The 18,547-nt window shown below is 39.7% G+C and overlaps 1 protein-coding gene across 1 annotated transcript in view; it reads right to left on the minus strand.

Annotated features, from left to right (window-relative positions):
- DPYD (dihydropyrimidine dehydrogenase) overlaps positions 1-18,547 on the minus strand; it is an 865,232-nt gene that overhangs the window by 90,853 nt on the left and 755,832 nt on the right. The gene's annotated exons all lie outside the window — the stretch shown is intronic.

Genomic DNA, 18,547 nt, shown 5'->3' on the forward strand with positions numbered 1-18,547 from the left:
ATACACATATAAAGCTCCACAATGCCCCAGGATTTGGGGATTCATCTCTAACTTTATATCCAGGCTTTTAATCCCAAATTAATCCACCTGGACAAAAAACACCCCTAATTAACAGAAATTTACATTTTCTCCTGATTAAAAAGGTAACCACATTAACATTAGTCACCTTATTTTTCTGCCCAGACCAAAACCATTGACCCTTTTTTTACTGGTAGACTATGCAGCTGCTTAGGCAACACAAGCAATGTTCCTTTCAGGGACTCAACCATTTCCTTTGTGCAACATGAGTCCCCACTTCCTCTCCTCCTCCTACCTGTATCAGTGCTCTTGTTCTACTCTTATATGCCCTCCTTACATTATAAAGGAGGCAGGCAGACTGACACCCCAACATGAGAATTAAGCTGTGTCCAGACAAGCATGGCTATGCAGTACATGGCACAACAGACACTTCTGCAGTATTACATATCACACATTCATCTGTTCTCCATGCTGCAAGGGAGTGGATATACATGCTGCAAGGGACCCTGGATATCCAAGGGTCAAAAAAAACCAATGGGGGGGGGGCAGTGCTTGGCTGGCCAGAGCCACACTCCGGCTGGTGGTCAGGCTGTGCGCAGTAGGATTGTCCCTGCTGCAGCCCCAGGAAGCCCCCAAGACCTCAGGTAAGTCTGCTGAGACCAGACCAGTGCTGGCCCCAGTCTCCACTACCCCACCTGGGGTAACCTGCCACATGCCAAAGAGCATGTGGCACAGGTGTTCCCTGGGGACAACTAGTGGTGGCACAAGATGTCCTGCTATTATTTTCTCTGGGGAACCAAACATCTACGTTCGCATGGATGCAGCCTATGAGAGCATGCTAGAATCGTATGAAGACACACACCTCTGAGTACTCAGTGGGAGCATCTAATGAGAAGCTGACTCTGCAACAGTCAAATAATATTGCACAGCAGCACATCACAGGATGGACAGTGCTAATATGCTACTGCATGGTATTATTAGGCTACTGTGCAGTAGCATTACATAAAAGACGTTTGCCAGTGCTACTGTGCAGTAACTCCGGTTACTTGCTTATACAAATACTAAATAAATGGGCAGTAACTACTGCACAGTAGCATCTCATGTAGACATGTCCAGTATTACCTATACTTTCCTAAGTAAATGATCCTGAGATGCAGAATGTGTGCATAGATGCTATTAAATGAAATGCACTTCCATATATCTCATAGAAGAATAAGCATATGGAATACATCACTGGATAAAGCTATAAGTATCACTGCCCTGTGAATTTGCAAGAATGAAAGCAACTTGCATTCCTAATTATGTATAGTATTAAAATAATTAAATATATGGATAAACAGGTAGGAATCCTCAATATGGCCTTGGCAAAGGTACCTGGAAACATTACAGTCCTCAGAAGTTGAGCTAGAATAAATTTGTCAGCAGAGTCCTTTTTATAGTTTCATACATGTTTGTTTTTAAAAAACTCATGTCTATTTGAAACCTTTTCATTCACATTTCATATTTTTAAAAATGCTATGAATATCAATGGCATGTATTACTATATCAATAATAATAAAACTTTTCCAATAGCCTGCTGGGCTTTTATAATTATTATAAACCACAGTAGGGCCAATTCCTGAACTCTTTATTATGGCAAATCTCCCACTGGGTTCAGTTATGAGTTTTGTCCAAGGAGAACTTCAGGAATTTGCGAAACCTTACTGCTTTTGAGAGCATTGGTGGAGATCCTGACACAGCACTGTCTCCTGATTTGTTATGGTCTATGCATAGAAAGCTGTAAGGGCCTGCCTAGAGACATAGCAGATCAAAGGGGACCTGAACAGGACCACTAAGCTTCCATATTGGGTCAGATACCCAGACACCAACTCCCCAGCAGTTCACAAGCTGAGCCACTCCACTTCGAAGACACTCAGTGCCTGTGATCACCATCTTGGAAGATGTGGAAGAAAAGGGGATTATTTAGAAATGCATTTTTACAGACTTGGATGGGCAAATGTACATTTCTGGCCTGTCCCTAACTTGTTCACCTTTTTCCTTGCCTTTTCCACCACCATTGACTCTAAATTGTAAGAAGTAGCCTCAGCAAGGTCAAGAGAAGAAGCTAATGTGACATCAGCAGCAGTGTACTCTAGTTTCACACTCCTCCACCTTTACACTTTGCCTTTTATACTCAGGGTGTTGGGAGGAGCTGTTGGTGATGTAGGAAACAAACATGCAGTTTCTGCACCAGCTGGAACCTTCCTGAAACTATTCCCAGTGAGGGGGTTGCAGCCAGTCTGTAGACCGTTTACATGAGTGGAGCAGCACAGGAGTCTGAAGAAGGGCAGAGAACCTGTCCTCCATATTCTACTGCATTTTCATTTTTCAAGAGGGGTAAATATTCTTAGCGAGATTGGAGCTGTAAAAACAAAAAATTGCCTCTGTGTTTGGCATCAGCAAGGCAATGTTCCTGACTGTATCAAGTTCAGTTTTGTAAAGTATGAGTGCGCCTGTTTAACCTGCCTTAAATCACTATTGTAACTTTGCATTATTACTGAATTCATAGCATTTATGGTTTAGTAGTAAATTTTAGGGTAATTTTTAGTTTTTCTCCCATTCAAAATGTGTTTCTCTCTTTTAAATATAGGCATAAAATAATACTAGTTTTTATAAAAATAGAGGTACAGTAACTAAGCAGACTGGTAGCGATGAAACAGTCTGCAAATAAGAAGATTGATGGGTATATATTTGTATATACAAACACAAATCACAAAGCTTTACTGTTCTACCATATTAGTTTCCATTTGTTGTAGCTGTATAACATCAAAGCAATGATGTCCCTATATATTGCATTTAGTGGTAATGTAACGGACTACTAAAAGAAATCAAAGTGAGAGTTTCTAAGTAGTTTCCTGGCAATTGAGACAGCAGGCTCTTTCATCTGTGCTGTAACTGTGGCAGTGCATTGATTTAAACTCCTTCTGAGATCTCAAATGCTTTTATATTCTTAGGTCTCTCTGGCTGCTTGCTTTCTTGCTTTCTTTTAAACTTCAAGTAATAAAATTCTAACATTTAGCAGAATGCCATCTTGCTTCCTCCAAAAGTAGGAGACTTATTTCAGCTTTTCTACTAAACTGCACAAGATTTCTAAGTAAAATAAGTCTCAAAATGCCATCCTATTAGGAAATCAATCTTTGACTTAATACTTTCTAATGTTCTTACTATCGCAATAAGATAAACAAGAACAATTCTTCTCAGATACCATTAAAGCTTCTACAGTGGATAAAGTTTTACTTTTAATTTGGCTGAGTTTGCTTTGAAGTGTTCCTCATTGATATGTCCAAAAGGTAAGCATAATAGGAATTACTTAATTTATTTTCATTTGTATTATAATCTGTATCTAGTTCTAAAACTATTTTTCATTATTTTCATTATAAATTCATTTGAGAAGTGTTAAATCTATATGTCTAGCTTTCTGTATACAGGTATTTATGAACAATTCTAGGCTGTTTTTCAATGTCCACTTAAGGTCACTTTTTTTTTCTTTTGACTAGATTCTATTGATTTAGACTATATTGAAGAAAAGGTGAACTACATAAAAGAATTCAAGGTACTTCACGAAGGAACCTATCAAAGCCTTTTTACCTATACATGTAACTTGACATCCTTAAGAAAATTAATTCAATCATGGTGGGCAAAAGTATGATTTTAGCTTAGTGAATTTCTTACATTTGAGTTTAAAATATATATTCTAAGTACTAATAGCAGAAGCCTTGACTACAGAGAACATCCTGGGCTATATAGTAAAACTATTGTCCACATGATGCACATGAAGGTAAAGCAATTCATTTTACAGCTCCTACAATGAAGTAGAAATGCATAGAAGGCATAAACAGTCAAAACAAGCACATTCAGCATCACTTGATTACTTCAGCGACTCCCAGTAATATTGAAGAATATTACTGGGAGGTGCAGGAAGAGTGGAAGCACACAAAATCCCTTTTAATCAGATTTTCTCCAACTATTGTCTTTAGGCCAATGATGATTTCTGCAGCTCTTGCTGGTGGGTCTGTAGAGACCTGGCTGGTCAATCTATGCTGACCCCCACTTATTTCTAGCTATAAATTAAATAGGAACATCTAAAAATATATTAAATACCTATCTAAAATTACTTTTGCATAGATGCAATTGTTATATAGTTGCCTGAGGGATGCTGCATGATTTAGAGAGTGATGGGTGGTGGGCTATGAGACAGTGAGTTCACATTCTGAAACGGTTTGACAAACTCTGTTCTAAAGGACAAATACATGACTAAGAAAAAATGTCTTGAACATGGGTAAAATACAGGTGGAATAATTTGATTTATTCATATTAGCTGCTTAAATGATGCTAGAGAGATAGATTAGCAGATGGGATGCTGTTTAATAAGGCTTGGGAAGCAAGATTAAGATGCGGGACTGGGTTGGAAGAGGGTTGGTAAGCCTTTCTAGAATCTTGCATTTCAACATGTATACACAAGTGTTTGTGCAAAGTCCATTTAGGACCTCAGGAAGCAATCTGTAGAGCTCAAAGTTTAGTCTACATGAAATGTCCTAATCGGCAACTAAAAAAGACCTGTTCTGCTTTTATTAGACCAACTAAATACTTGGAAAAATTGATCTTTGCAAGCTTTCGGGTACAAACACCCTTCTTCAGGAATAGATGGAGAGACTCTCTTTATGCCTGAAGAAGGGTGTTTGTGCCCAAAAGCTTGCAAAGAACAAATTTCCAAGTATTTTTTTGGTCTAACAAAAGATATCACATCTACCCAAAAGAAGAAACTCTCACTTTGATTTCTTTTAGTAGTCCGTTACATTATCACTAAATACAGGGACATCACTGCTTTGATGTTGCACAGCTATAACAAATGGAAACTAATATGGTAGAACTGTAAAGCTTTGTGATTTGCATTTGTTATACAAATATATACCCATCAATCTTTTTATCCACAAACTGCTTCACCACTAGCAATCTGCCTAGCTACAGTACCTCCGTTTTTATAAAAACTAGTATTATTTTATGGCTATGTCTTTAGACCAACACGACTACAACCACTACCCTTGTTCTGCTTTACTGATTTAAGCCCTGGCCTTGAAGTCTAAAGGGTAGGGTATTGCTGCTCTTGATGGGGGTAAGGGAGAAGAGTAGTCTGCAGCTATCTGACCACTCAAGAGGGGATGGAGTTTTTTGTCAGAACTAGCTAGTGAGCAAAGGAAAAGAACTGAATAGATCAAACCTCATTTACATTTCAGTATGTGACATGCTGGTTAAGGGAATACTAGGCTTCAGAGGTAACAGAACACTATTATTCCTATTTGTTAGCAAAGAGACAAGAGAAGGCAACAAATCTGGTTGGGGTCAGAGGTCATGCCAACTAACATTACAAGCTGGAGGCTTCTGCATCAGAAAATCCAAGACAAGATGGAGGGGAGAAAAGTACATTGACTCATTAAGTAAGAGGAGAGGAGTGGGGTTAAAACTATTGGCAAAGAACCTTGCAGGATGTTAGTCTTACTTAATACGGTAGATTTATTAACTGCTGGTTTTCCTGAGTTTATTCTATGTCCCTTTTTTTTCAATAATTTTTTAAAAACCCTTGGACTCCATTCATACAAATGGGAAGACAGGCACTCTGCTGATGTAGTTAGGATAGACGTGTCAAAAATATGGCTTGCAGAGCCATTTCACCTGGCCTTTGGGGCTCCAATAGAGGCTTGTAATTTGGGGATGGGGTGAACTGTGGTGGGGCCCACCATTGAAATCCAGGGTACGGAGCCCCACTGTCTTGATGGCTGGAGAGCAAGCAATAGCTATATTAGCCCTTGTGCAGATCCTGTTACTCATCCCACCACCAGAGGTAGGTTCAGATCTGGCTCATGAGACTCCTTATGGTCTCTTACTTTGATACTCCTGACTTATGGCACACATGCAGGCACAAGTTACCACAAAAGCAAATGAGGATTCACAATGCACCTGGAGTAATCTCACCTGTATGCAGCTTTTCTCATTCTTTTCATTCACAGTAACTTAACTGTCAGTGACAGAGGGCTCATGCTTGGGCATACAAGCCTTTTTTTCCTTAGGTACATGGGTGAAGACTCATGAAAAATAATTCCATATTCAGTCACCCACAACAACCTGTATTACTGTATTATGGGATCTGCATAACCTGAAGAAGATATATGAAGGCAGACAAGCTAAAACCCACTGCCTAGGGACAGAAATTACACATAAACCAGCATAAGTGATCAGAAATCAGATCAAATCTGGAACACAACAGGGATTCAGTGCATATAAACTGCTTTCAAAATGGCCAAAACCAGTTTAAGAGAAACCTGGATGGATACAGTATCACACAACTAATTTAGGTTAAATTAGTTTGCTGAACTTCTGTCCCAGATCTCCTCCAGTTTTAAGTTAATGCACAGTCCCCAAGCATCCCAGGATGCTGTGAACCTCCTTCCCAAACCCCCATTGCAGGGTAGGCAGGCTAGCCTTGGCCCAAGCTGTCCGCTCCCACCAAGCAGGGACATGTGCTCTAGCACCCCCTGACTTCTGGCCCGAGACATGCAGACATGTGGCTGCATTTCCCAAATAAAAACTGAATGTCTGTTCATTTGCTTATTGGTGCAGTCTATGCAGCTTAGACAAATCTGCAAAAATTGAAATGATTCAGCCTCAGGCTTTTTGACTGTCTGTATTTAGCCATTGTGTAAACAGGCCGAGCAAATCTGTAGTTTCTACACCTATCTTTAAATTTATCACATATGTATTGAATATTCCTTTATATTTCACTTCATTTATAAATGCCATCTATTCTATCCTGCACCAACCAGCAGGAAGATACTGTGGGGGGAAATGAATTCCGCCAGTTGGCCTAGTTGTTGAGCAGCATTGCCAATGGTACCATGCAGTTACAGATGCCTGACTAATACTACTTTTTTTTTTGAACTGCCTTTCCTTATCTTCCAAAGATAGCTCTCCTATTTAAAAGGCTTCCTATACCTGGCAGCTTGTTGTTAAAAAAAAAATCCTAATAGAGTAGGATCATACAGAAAGAGCTTTTTAAAGTATTTTATCAAATTCTAACATATGGAAAAAAACAGTCTTATTGCAAGGAAACAAAAAATAATGCTGGAAAACAAACAAGGAATTTACATATTTTCTTGCCTGGAGCTGGACAAAATTTTTGGATTTTATTCTTGTTTTGTTTTTAAATGCTGATTTATCTAAACTGAGGCTGCTTTGGTATTTGGGTAATTTTTAGGAAAAATCTTGTTTCGAAAAAAGATTTAAAAAGAGAGTTTCAAAGCTTGCAAAATGTCCAAGTGTTTCAGATTTTGGAAAAAAAATATCTTTGATAAAACTGTTTAAGTTTAAGCTAATTATTTAAAGAAAAGTACAAAAATAAAGCACTGATACGTAAATGATATGTTTTGAAATTATAAACAAGAAGTTTTGATTGAAACAACATACTGGTAACTTTTTTCTTCAAATTTGCCAGTTCACAAATGTTTTTATGATTTTGATTTTTGCCTCTGATTTGGAATGTTAATACATTTCAAATTCTCAATATTTTCTGAGACTAGACTTTCTAGCCTTTTTCTTGACTTTCTTTGGCTGTATAACTTAACACTCTGAGAGGACAAAAGTCTTGTATTAATGAAGAGATCCATGTTCAAATTTCTGTCCTGCCTGATACTCAGATTTTGTCATGCAAATTACTAAAAATCAGATGGAGCCAGGACTTGAACCTGGCTATATTTAGATGAAATGGCATTCATGAATGGAAAAGGGTTTAATCAACAAACTCTAACAAGTACCTTCCATTGAAGAAGGTACCTGTGACTAGCTTTTTTTTTTAAAGTTGCAAGTCTATCTAAACCAACCAGAAAATTAAATGTTTCCATCTTGGAGCCCTTAATTTAGTCCTGCAGTAATTAACCCTTCATCCTTGTTCAACCTGTCCATTCAGTACTATTTTATTTTATTTCAGCTGAAATTGTTTTCATCCTTTCTCACCTTGGCTTAAGAATTTGTAAACCAGTTAGCTATGTCCACTAAGGAATGTGATTCACATGAATAAAATCAGCTGGACCCCTGGGGTGTGGACATACTTACATTTGGAGCCATTTCAAAAGAAGGGCAGCAGCTGTTAAGTTCTAATTGCTATCTGTGAATGAGCTGTAAACAATACAAAATGTAGCAAAAACTTCCAACTTTAACCCTGGATGAAGCAGTGCTGAAGTTGGAGCAGTTCTGCAGGGTTTGTATAGTTCTCGGCTCATTCATACATAACAATTAGAACATAACAGCTGGTGCTATCCTTTTGAAACTTTTTCCTTTTGAAAGGGCTCCAAATGTATATGTATTTATACCCTCTGAATCTTCAGGCCTATGATAAAAACCTACCTTCACATTTCCTAAGTAATTGCTTTCTTTTTGACTAAATAACATATATCATAAAGACAAACAGTGGCATAACTTCAATGCTGAGAAAAGTGTTTTTCAACTTCAAAAATTCTGTATAATCTATTTGTTTCCTCCATGCTAGTCACTTGGATAAAAGGATCTCTCTCATAAGGTAGATCATGCTGTATAAGGCACTTTATATTGCAACAAGGAAACTAGTACAAAAAGGTATCAAGACTTGTTTTCTAAGCTAATTTGTTCCCCTCTTGGCAGAAAAAGTTTCAGTACCACTACGGAAATTTGTATAGCTGTCAGCCAGTCATTTAGTAAAACTCTGATTAGCACTAGAGCAGCAGTGCCCAAACTTCTGGTCCTATGGGCCAGGCGAGTGGTCAGAGGTTGGTCCACAGGTCAGATCTAAGCCTTGGACACAATCCAGTGTATAGGGCTGGCCCAGTTTGGTTGCAATCCAGCATGCTGAGCCATTTCAGCCCCAACGTGTGGGGCTGGCTTTGCATGCTGTTTTGGGCCCCGTACCAGATCACACCCTTGCCACCAGTCCTGCAATGAAGGATCACGCATATGGCCCAAAAGGCTTGGAAATTTGACAGCGGGGGAGGGATGGCAGTGTTAATTGCCACTGCTCCCCTGCTACCAAATTTCTAGACCTGCAGGAAGTCCTATGGGCTGGACAACATGGTTCCATGAACCATATCTGTCCCATGGGCTGGAGGTTGAGCATCACTGCACTAGAAATTCCTCCCTGACTAGGAAGGCATGTGTACTGGTCCCAACATAGGTCCAATGTAGGACTCAGGCACCATGCTTCCTCATAGCACACATTCATTCTTCTTTCTTCCTTTTTTTTTGCTGCTTATGACTTACACCCACTTACCATTAATGGAAGAACCATGAAAAACAAGGAAAATGCATTAAATGCATACTTTGTTTTCTCTGATTGGTGGCACATCCAAGAAACTTCTCAACTTTCTAGTCAAAGATTTCTGACTTTCCCAGGAAGAACGTATGTTTTATAACTTAGTAACAGTGTGGTCTTCAAGTGGTAAGCCAACAGCCTGTGGTAAAATCCCAGCTGCAGGCACCTAGCTAGTCAGGGAGTAGCCTCTGACAATTGAAAACCCCAGAGAGAAAGGAGGGAGAGAGAGACCTGGGGAGAAGGAGTGGTCCACAAGCCAGAGGTGGACTAGAATCCAGAGAAGCTCACTGCCAGAAAGGGGCCAGTGAAACTGGCCTTAGGGAAAATGGAGCTATGGGTGAACTTGTATTTTACTCCCCCCAACCACCCACCGGCATCCCCCCCAGAACGTTCCCAAGTCAGCAGCACTGCTGCAGGCAGAGGCAGGTGGGCAGGGGTGTGGGGCACAATCCAGCAGGGAGGCAGAACTGCATGGTGCTGCCCCCCACATTGCCCAGCCCAGCTCCTCCTGAATTAGTGGCTGGAGGTGGCAGGATAGGCTGGGCTGAGCACCATTTCTCCTGCTTGGGGTGGGAGAAGAGTACTGCTTTGAGCATGGGCTGCTCACACACGTGTGTGGGTGTGTGTGTGGCACTCTCCTGACCACAACACTCAGGGTGGTCACCCATGTTGCCTACCCCTAAGGCCAGGTCATGGGGCCAGAGCAAAAGGGCTACAATTTTAGGTTTGCTTATAAGCTTGTATGTTTGTGGGTGCAAGGGCTGTGTTTACATTCAAAGGGATGGCTGAAGGGAGCTCCCAGGGGCAAATCCAGCCTGTAAGGCAGCAGACTCACCAGCCCATTTAAATACTGACTTAGCATTTAATGGACCAGCTAAGGAACCGTCCCCCTCCCTCCCCTCCCTTCCCTTCCCCCTGCAAAGCCTGCCTGCAAAGAAGCAGACTCACTAACCTGCCACAGACTTACTTTCCGGAATACAAGTTCAAAAATTTCATATCGTTAAAATTTTAATTGAATTAGAGGAGCAACCTGCTCATACAAATGATTAACAGAGATGGCAGCAGTAGAAGAGAAAGTTTCCAATCTTTGATATGGGGTTTTCAATGTACTGTGAGACAGCTATTCATTTTGCATCAAATCCAATAAAAAAATTCTATTCTCTATTTAAAAGCATAACAATGCATTCTACTAATGGAAGGCTCCACATGTAAAAGTAGCATGATGTACATTATAGTTATGCATTAACTTGTACTTTGTTTTCTTAAATTCCCTGGGGAAAGTGGTCTGAATCTCTTCTTACTTCTACCCCTTCAGTATCATGCCATATAGTAGAAATATATTTAAGTCAATGTAAGTTGTGAGAGAAGAATCCAGTCCTTCCTCTTTATTTCTGGGTTTTGAGAAAAGCTTTTGCCAAAAACAAATGTTTATGTTGTTCCTTCGTACTTTGGGCAAATTATACAACACCCGTTTTGTGCAGCCAGGTAGTACAAAGGGGTCAGTGGAGAATTCCTTTGGTGGAAGGAAATTCCCTTCTGGCATGCCAGCTTCATTATCTGCTGCTTACCCATAGTTTTCAATTGCACCACTGAAAGAAATTATACTGACAGGCAGGGCAAAGCTTTTTTTCTGGTCTGATACTAGTGTCTTAGGAGCTGTAGCTAGCTATCCAGTGTTCTCATCCCCATTGCACAGAGCGGAGGTTAGATGCAAGGAAGTACAAACCTTCTTTTCATAACAGGTATGTTTAGTTTATTACAAGGCAAAAACTGTTTTTTTTAGGTTTCACCAGTACTAATTTAACCTAGTGTATGGAAACTCATGGCCTGTTTCACCATTGTACCACTCCCTTCATTTCAATCTGTTTTTTTGGGGACCAGAATGTAGGGCTCAATCCAATTTCAAATGCCACTTAAATTCATAAGTCTTCTCACTGAGTGGAGCTGGCACTAGTTTGGGCCCCAAAAGAATATGAATCAAGTAGAATGGGGGCCAGCTTGCTATTCTTCAGTTCCCCAGCCATCTAAAATGTTGGAAAATTGCTTCAGGGACCCTGATGAATACTAGAAAGTGCTCAGATTGGGGAGTATGGAGCAAATGGTTATGCTGTACATTTTCTTCACGCTGGTGTTGGATAATCAGGAGTTGGGGAAACAGTAAAATCTAAACAGTAGGAAATGACTAAATCTAATTTAAATGTTTACGAAATGGTGGCCTCTTTTCTGGAAGTTTCATAATTATGTTATCCAACAATGTTCCAGTTGTATTTATTTGTACATAATGCATTATACACGGCACGGAACGGTACCTTAAGTTTTTACATTCACACAATTAAAACAATGTCATCTTTATAAGTCAAAACCCACTATTTTCCTATGAAAAAGCTTACATTTTTCTACACAAAGGGCCATCCTGCTGTTGTAAAAATCCCCCGTTAAATGCTTCAGTAAAAAGCTTACTGGAAAAAAAGAATATCAAACTGCATATGGGTGCCCAACATGCTTTAGCTCTGAAAAGTTACCAGAGGGAGAGAGTTCCTAGGAGCTTAGCCCTCTCCTTAAAAAAATTTTGCACCTTGTCCTAGAAGCCAGTGTTCACAATGCCCTGCTGTCCCTCAGTGTCACTGAGGCAACTCTGAGGATTCAGACCCTTCACCTTTTTTTACATCAAATATGCACCTTGAAGTTGATGGGACTAGCTAGTGCAGAGTACAGGGAAGTGATACGTTCACAGAGCTCTGACTCACTTAAAGGAAGGGCGAAGGGGGCAGGGGCCCAGTTACTCCAAACTGTAGGCTGACCATATGAGTGACAGTCTGAGGAGGGAATCATCTTGGGGCTGATGAACATTTTCTGATGCAGATCACTGAGGCATGGCCAAACAAGATGCGTAAGTGGGTGTAGCCTTGGCTTCAATGAGCTGAAGAGTGCTGCCAAGCTGGCACTAGGTATTGCTAGGCATAGGGTTTACTTCCTCCCTGAAGTTAGAAAAGAACTGGGGATCTGAATGTAATATTACCAGTCACAGCCTGGACCACTGTCTCTCTCTAGTACAGTACCACTAGCTCAGGACTTTGTGGATTTAAGGAAGAGGTGTAGGTAGATTTTCTTGGGGTAGCTACGCCACTTCTTAATTCTCCAGAGGTGAGCACTGGCAACAGCAGCATTCTGGGTGCATTTCAAAAATACTTCTTATCAGAGGGCATTGTAGAAATCCAGCCCAGAAAGGCAGAAATAGGTCTGACAGGGTCTATAGATTTCACCATTGCATAACATGTTTGAAAGGACAAATATTATTTTCAAGTTAACAACTAAATATTAAAGATTTACTAAAATATTCCACACCAATGTATAAATTGAAGAGACTTTACCATGAAAATAGCACACTGCAGAAAGTAACCCCTTTGTTCTGTCTCTTTTTTGTTACATCTGCTAGAAATAATGACTGCAGAATCTCTTTCAACAAAAGGTCATTTATGTCAATGGACAGAACACAGATGATCAGATCACCTGCGGTAATTGCAAATTAATGCTCTACTGCTAATGCATTAACTACACAATATTGATCTACAATTGAATCATACAGGCTACTGTGAAGTGATTTTTACTTTAATATTTTTGGGCTTTTATTGCTTTTTCCATAATGCCTTTTCTTTTCCACTGGAATTTTCTATAATTATCTCCATTTTTAATTTCCCACAGTGAGACGACTTCTAAAAATGCATGTCTATACCTCAAAAATCTTGTAAAGTCTACCCAGCCTTCAAGGTGGAATGCTAAATCATGCACAAATGTCCAAGATTCATAAAAATAAATATAAATCTTATTTTTATAACTCAAGTTTTTAGAAAAAGCTCACTTTTTGGGTGACATTGCACTCTCTAACAAGCCTACACTAATAAGCTGTAGCTCAAAAAGATGCAGCCAAAATCACTGGGACTTTGAATAAGAAGAAACTGCAGGACTGGCACTCCATGGATAACATGGTTAGTTTTATATTTTATTTTTACACTACAAAGGTAAGGGCAGGTGAAAACATGCTACAAAAAAAGGATAGTACAAAGAGATCAGTGGTGGAAGGATCTAAATGCATCTCAGATATGACTGAAAACATTAAAATATTATATATAGATGCTCTTTATGATGACTCAGGAAATCCCATGTACTGGAAGTGTTATATTTAATTGTTTTGTAACTTTTCAGTCCCAGTAAATGGATCTGGTTATAAGTCTGTACAAACAATACATGCTAAAATATCGGTCTCCTCCTTCAAAAAAGAACACAGAAGAGATGTAGAGCTCTGAACACTCTGAAATGTAACGTGGGTCACTTCTAATCAGCTTTTACTGATGTACCCCAAGAAAACCAAACTCTCAATATATTTGTTTGCCATTCACTGGGTTAGCTATGAAATATATTAAAACACCTTCTGCTAAACAACAACTCATCTGCATTTCTCCTACTGATGATTTGGGATACAAAGTGAAAAAATACATTTCAATATTTTTTTAAAACAAAGCACATTGGAAAAAATAATTGAAAAAAGACTGTAGGTAAAATACATGCTGTGGAAAACCTAATATTACATTTAATGGGGGTACATTTATTATTTATAAATCTCTTCTCTCTCTCTAAATGATATGCTACGTTGCAACTAAAAACAACACACATCAAACCCTTATATTTTTTTTAGCTTGTAAACATAGAGCCCTCATGATAGACTCTAACCCAAGAAAAACAAAGGGAAGCATGACGGACATACAAATTATTCCCCCAGGGTCCCTAACCTGAGGATAGATCAATGCGACCAGTACCAGTAGCACTACCACATAAAGTTTATTTCAATCATGGAATGACTGCATTCTTTTCTTCCTTGAAAGTACTGCTAGGAACAAACATCTAACACATCTAACACATATTAGGGTATGGAGAACATGCAGTATAGAGAAGGAGTGGTGGTAGTAGTTGTACCATTGTATAGATTTGTATACCTTGTAGATATGAATTGCATTAATGGACTACTGCTTCTTCCCAATAGCTGAGACCTGGTTCCAAAGCAATGGTTATATTGAGATCGTACCTTCAGAACCATGGCCAGGACTTTTGCCTGGAAACAGATGTTTTCTGTGGAATGCAATCAGCTGTGCTGCAACAAGCAGTGGCACAGGTTATTGTGCTCCACAGATGCCTGCTGGCATCACTGCATCCTGAACTCTGACTTGGGGTGCATCTGCAAGTGGCATCTGCTTGCAGACACACTCCCATGTTTGGGAGTGGGGAAATCTCTCTGCAGGGGATTTCCCTGGGGCACATCTGCAAGCCTGGAGTGGGGAAAACTCCCATAGCGGGTCCCCCCTTCAGGTTTGCTCCCCACACCATGATTAGGAGTTTCCCACCTCTGTGCTTGTAGACCTATGCTAGGAAAATCCCCTGCAGAGGGATTCCTTCGACATGCAGCTCCTGTCTACAAGTGAGGAGTGGGGAACTCCCATGAGAGCTCTCCTGCAGGGGATTCCTTCCCTCTGCAGCATGGATTTCTCCACTCATCCAGACCTATTCCTGGGATTTCTGAAGATGGGTCTGGGTAAGTGGGGAACCCCACCTTCCCTGCTTATGGAGCAGCACTCCAAGATTGCCTGGGGTGCCATTCTGTAAGCAGGGAAAGCTGGGCAGCTGCTCTGGGAGCTTGAGTTCAGGCTGCTCATACTCTCTTGCCACAGAACTAATAGATGTCTGCTGCAATAAAGCACCAGAGTGCTTTTGTTGTGCCACTGATTTTCCTCAGCTGTGGCGGGACAAAGGGTAGCAGTGTCTATTAGCTCACGATTTGTGCCATCAAAAAATTTCATGGAGGCACAAATGAGATGTTAGGTGAGATGTTTACACTTTAAAGACTGTCATCATAGCCTTCTAAAATGCAATTTCAGTCAAGCTTAGACTTTATATGGTTGCTTATCTATGCAAACTGGCAAGGGTAGCTGGCTAACAAAGAGGTATGCTATGTATCTAATAGCTCACCTGGCTGAACGATTCCTTGTAGGTTTTTTTCCTATAAAACTCATCTTATATTATGATGTCTACAAATTCTGAATTTAGTGTAGATATTTTTGTTTAGGAAAAAAATAACAATTATAGAAGCTACTATGAAGAAATCCAGAGGTTTTGGTAGCTGAGGTGGGAATACATGGAACATCTGATACATAAGAAGTATGAGAAGCAGATTGGGGTTCTGCAACAATCACATTAGATAGGTATTTCTGTTAGTGTGATACAAATTAAATATGAGATTATTTATAAATTATTAATCATCATAATTAGGTTTCAGAGTTAAGAAGCTATGAAGATGGAGGAAATGCTGTATCTAGATATCAAATATGAGCTTCAGTGTAGTTATACTCAGATAATATCCTCCCACATCTGTTGTGGAACCTATATTTTCTCCCTTTCTTTCTCCTTCTCTTTCTTTAGATAGAGGACATTTTTTGGTGGGTTTTCTCAAACTTGCACCAATGTTACTAAAGGTTTATTTTATAGCTAGTTTAGCTAAATTGGTTCAACCCCCTCGGTAGATATTGTTTCAGTTTATATTGAGTCCAATGGCAACATGTAGGGGGTGCATGTGCACCTCCTGAGATCAGCCATGCAACCCTTGGAAGCACTAGCCATGAAACCAGAAGTGCACTTCCAGTTTCGGTTAAAACACTGGAAGTGCCAACCACTGGAAGCACCCCTGGAAGTACCAGCTGCAAAACTGGAAGTGTACTTCCAGTTTCACCACTGGCTTTGATCCCCTCCCTCCCACCGACCTGTGATTGATCACTGGGGGATTCCCACTGTCGGTGAGCTGGTGCCCCCCCAAACTCGGGAGCTACCAGTCGCCCATGACTGGGCCAATGGTAATTTGGTTTAAGTGACTTCTTTACTGAATTCAAATTAAAATATGTGTTCTCAAACCATTTAAATCAGTTTCTGAATTGATTTAAGTTAAACTGGTACAATTTTATTACGGAAAGAGAGAGACAAAAAGAGGGTTTTGTTACTGTCCCTGAGGAAAATCTGATGGAATGAGATGAGCCTTGCAATGTTCTCTAAAGCAGACAAGACAGGCATCCATCCTAGTCTTTTATGGCAGACAGCTCCATATGGAACTCGAATCACTCCACTCAGCCAGAACTTAATTATCATTAACAATTATTCTGTTTTCTAGGTTCAGCAAACGATGATCCTTCAATATTAGGAACACCTCAGAAACAACATTCTCTCCATTTCACACTCACTTGGATGTCTGCATTTGCTTATCTTTCAGAACTTTCTATTACCTTCAGGGAATAGCCCACGCAAAGGAAAAAAAATACTGAAAAATAAAGAATGGACACCTACACAATCTGTATTAGAGAAAAAGTACATAAGTGTACATTAACTAAAGTCTTAACTTTCAGCCACTGTGAACTAACTGTATTATTATTCTGTATTTCAAAAAGTGAAGTACAATGGAAACATCATTCCACAGTGCAGTTCAGATTATATAACAGCTCAGTAGCAAAAATTCAGGAAAAGTTATTTACTTTTATGATCCACCCTCAGTTCTAATTAGTGGCAATGAAATGAAAGTGTACTTCCAAAAACCCCAACAACAACACTTCTCTGCTGATCACACTTTTGTTGTAGATAAGATTTTATACTGGATGAAGTACTAAGATTGACTGGATTCTTCTTAGAAGAGACACACTTAAGCAGAACTTTAAAGGGAACAGACTTGCAGAAGTCTGAAAAACAATAAGTGGAATTAGTAAAGCTGATAGGCTTGACATATTACAGGATAATGTTAATACAGTAAAGTGTAAGACTAATTCTCAGTGCGTGTGCATCAGAAAGTTGGACCGTGATATTCTCTCCAGCTTTCGGAGTCAAAGTGAACATTGAGAATGAACTGATAACAATCATGATGCATACAAGCATCCCCTCCAAACATAAGCTGTACCTTTCCATTCAGATGAAGGACACATTACACACTCCACCAAACTTCCAAAAATGCATAGCATATGTTATACACCACAAGATTGGTGAAACACTGTAACTGCTCACTCTCTGCAACTCTCTAGTGCTCAGACAGGTGATAAGTGCAGGCAGGAGACTAGAGTGCCAATGGTTCCTCACATAACTACAGTAACAAGTCACTAATGCTTCACTTGAATGAAATATATCTAAAGACCATTCTAAGGCATGTTCCTGTATGTCTTATATTTAAAAAACATCATGCTGAATATTCCAATTACTGCATACACTCTGACATTTTATTCCTGAGCTATGGACTGTGATACTGATAAGATGTTATGGGGTCACAGCTTGTTATCTTTACTCATGCCAAACAAACTGCTTGAGGGGCACTGAAGCCTAGATAAAGATCAGCTATTTCAAAGTTAGTCCACGTGAGTCCAAAGTAAATCTAACTGGAAATCTCTTTGTGCTCTAGAAGACAAGGGATGAAGAAGAGGATCTCTCTCTCGAAAGAACGTATATGATACAACAGAGAAACTAAGGCATGTTTATACTGCAAACTTACCATGCCAAGAAGTAGCAACCTCAGTCACATAGTGCAGCTCCATACAGCCTACCTCCTGATCTGGAAATAGTGTGAATAGGTTTATACAATGCTGTAGCCAGGCAAATATATACACTAACCCTTAGCGGTGCCTGGGTGCAGTGCCACAAATGGCTGCACTGCTTCCAGTGCAGGATGCAGTCCACTGCTGAGCAGTGTGATGTGACCAAGGGCACTTCTGTCTGGCATGGTAATTTTGTGACTCCAATGTGCTCTGAGAGTACAGGATGCATTGTAAAGCAGAAATCCATTGGCTTCATTCATCTGACAAATGGAAAATGCTTTAGATTGGAAGAGTGTTTTAGACTGGAAGGAAAGGTACTAGTATTATTCTTTTTCCAAAGCCAGCACAACAATTTTGGAGATAACCATCTAATATCACCCATATCATCACTTCTTGGGTTTTGATTAAGTTAGTTGTTGTCAACAATACCCGTGGCCATCTTCATGGCTTTTAGTAATGGGCATGGAACCTGTGACACACATTCTTCCCAACAGGGTAATTAAATGTGGTAATACCTCTTTTTTTTTTTTTTTTTTTTTTTTTTTTTTTTTTT

Source organism: Gavialis gangeticus, unplaced genomic scaffold (assembly GCF_001723915.1).
Source record: "Gavialis gangeticus isolate Ggan-Ray unplaced genomic scaffold, GavGan_comp1, whole genome shotgun sequence".
In the NCBI taxonomy this organism is placed as follows: domain Eukaryota; kingdom Metazoa; phylum Chordata; order Crocodylia; family Gavialidae; genus Gavialis; species Gavialis gangeticus.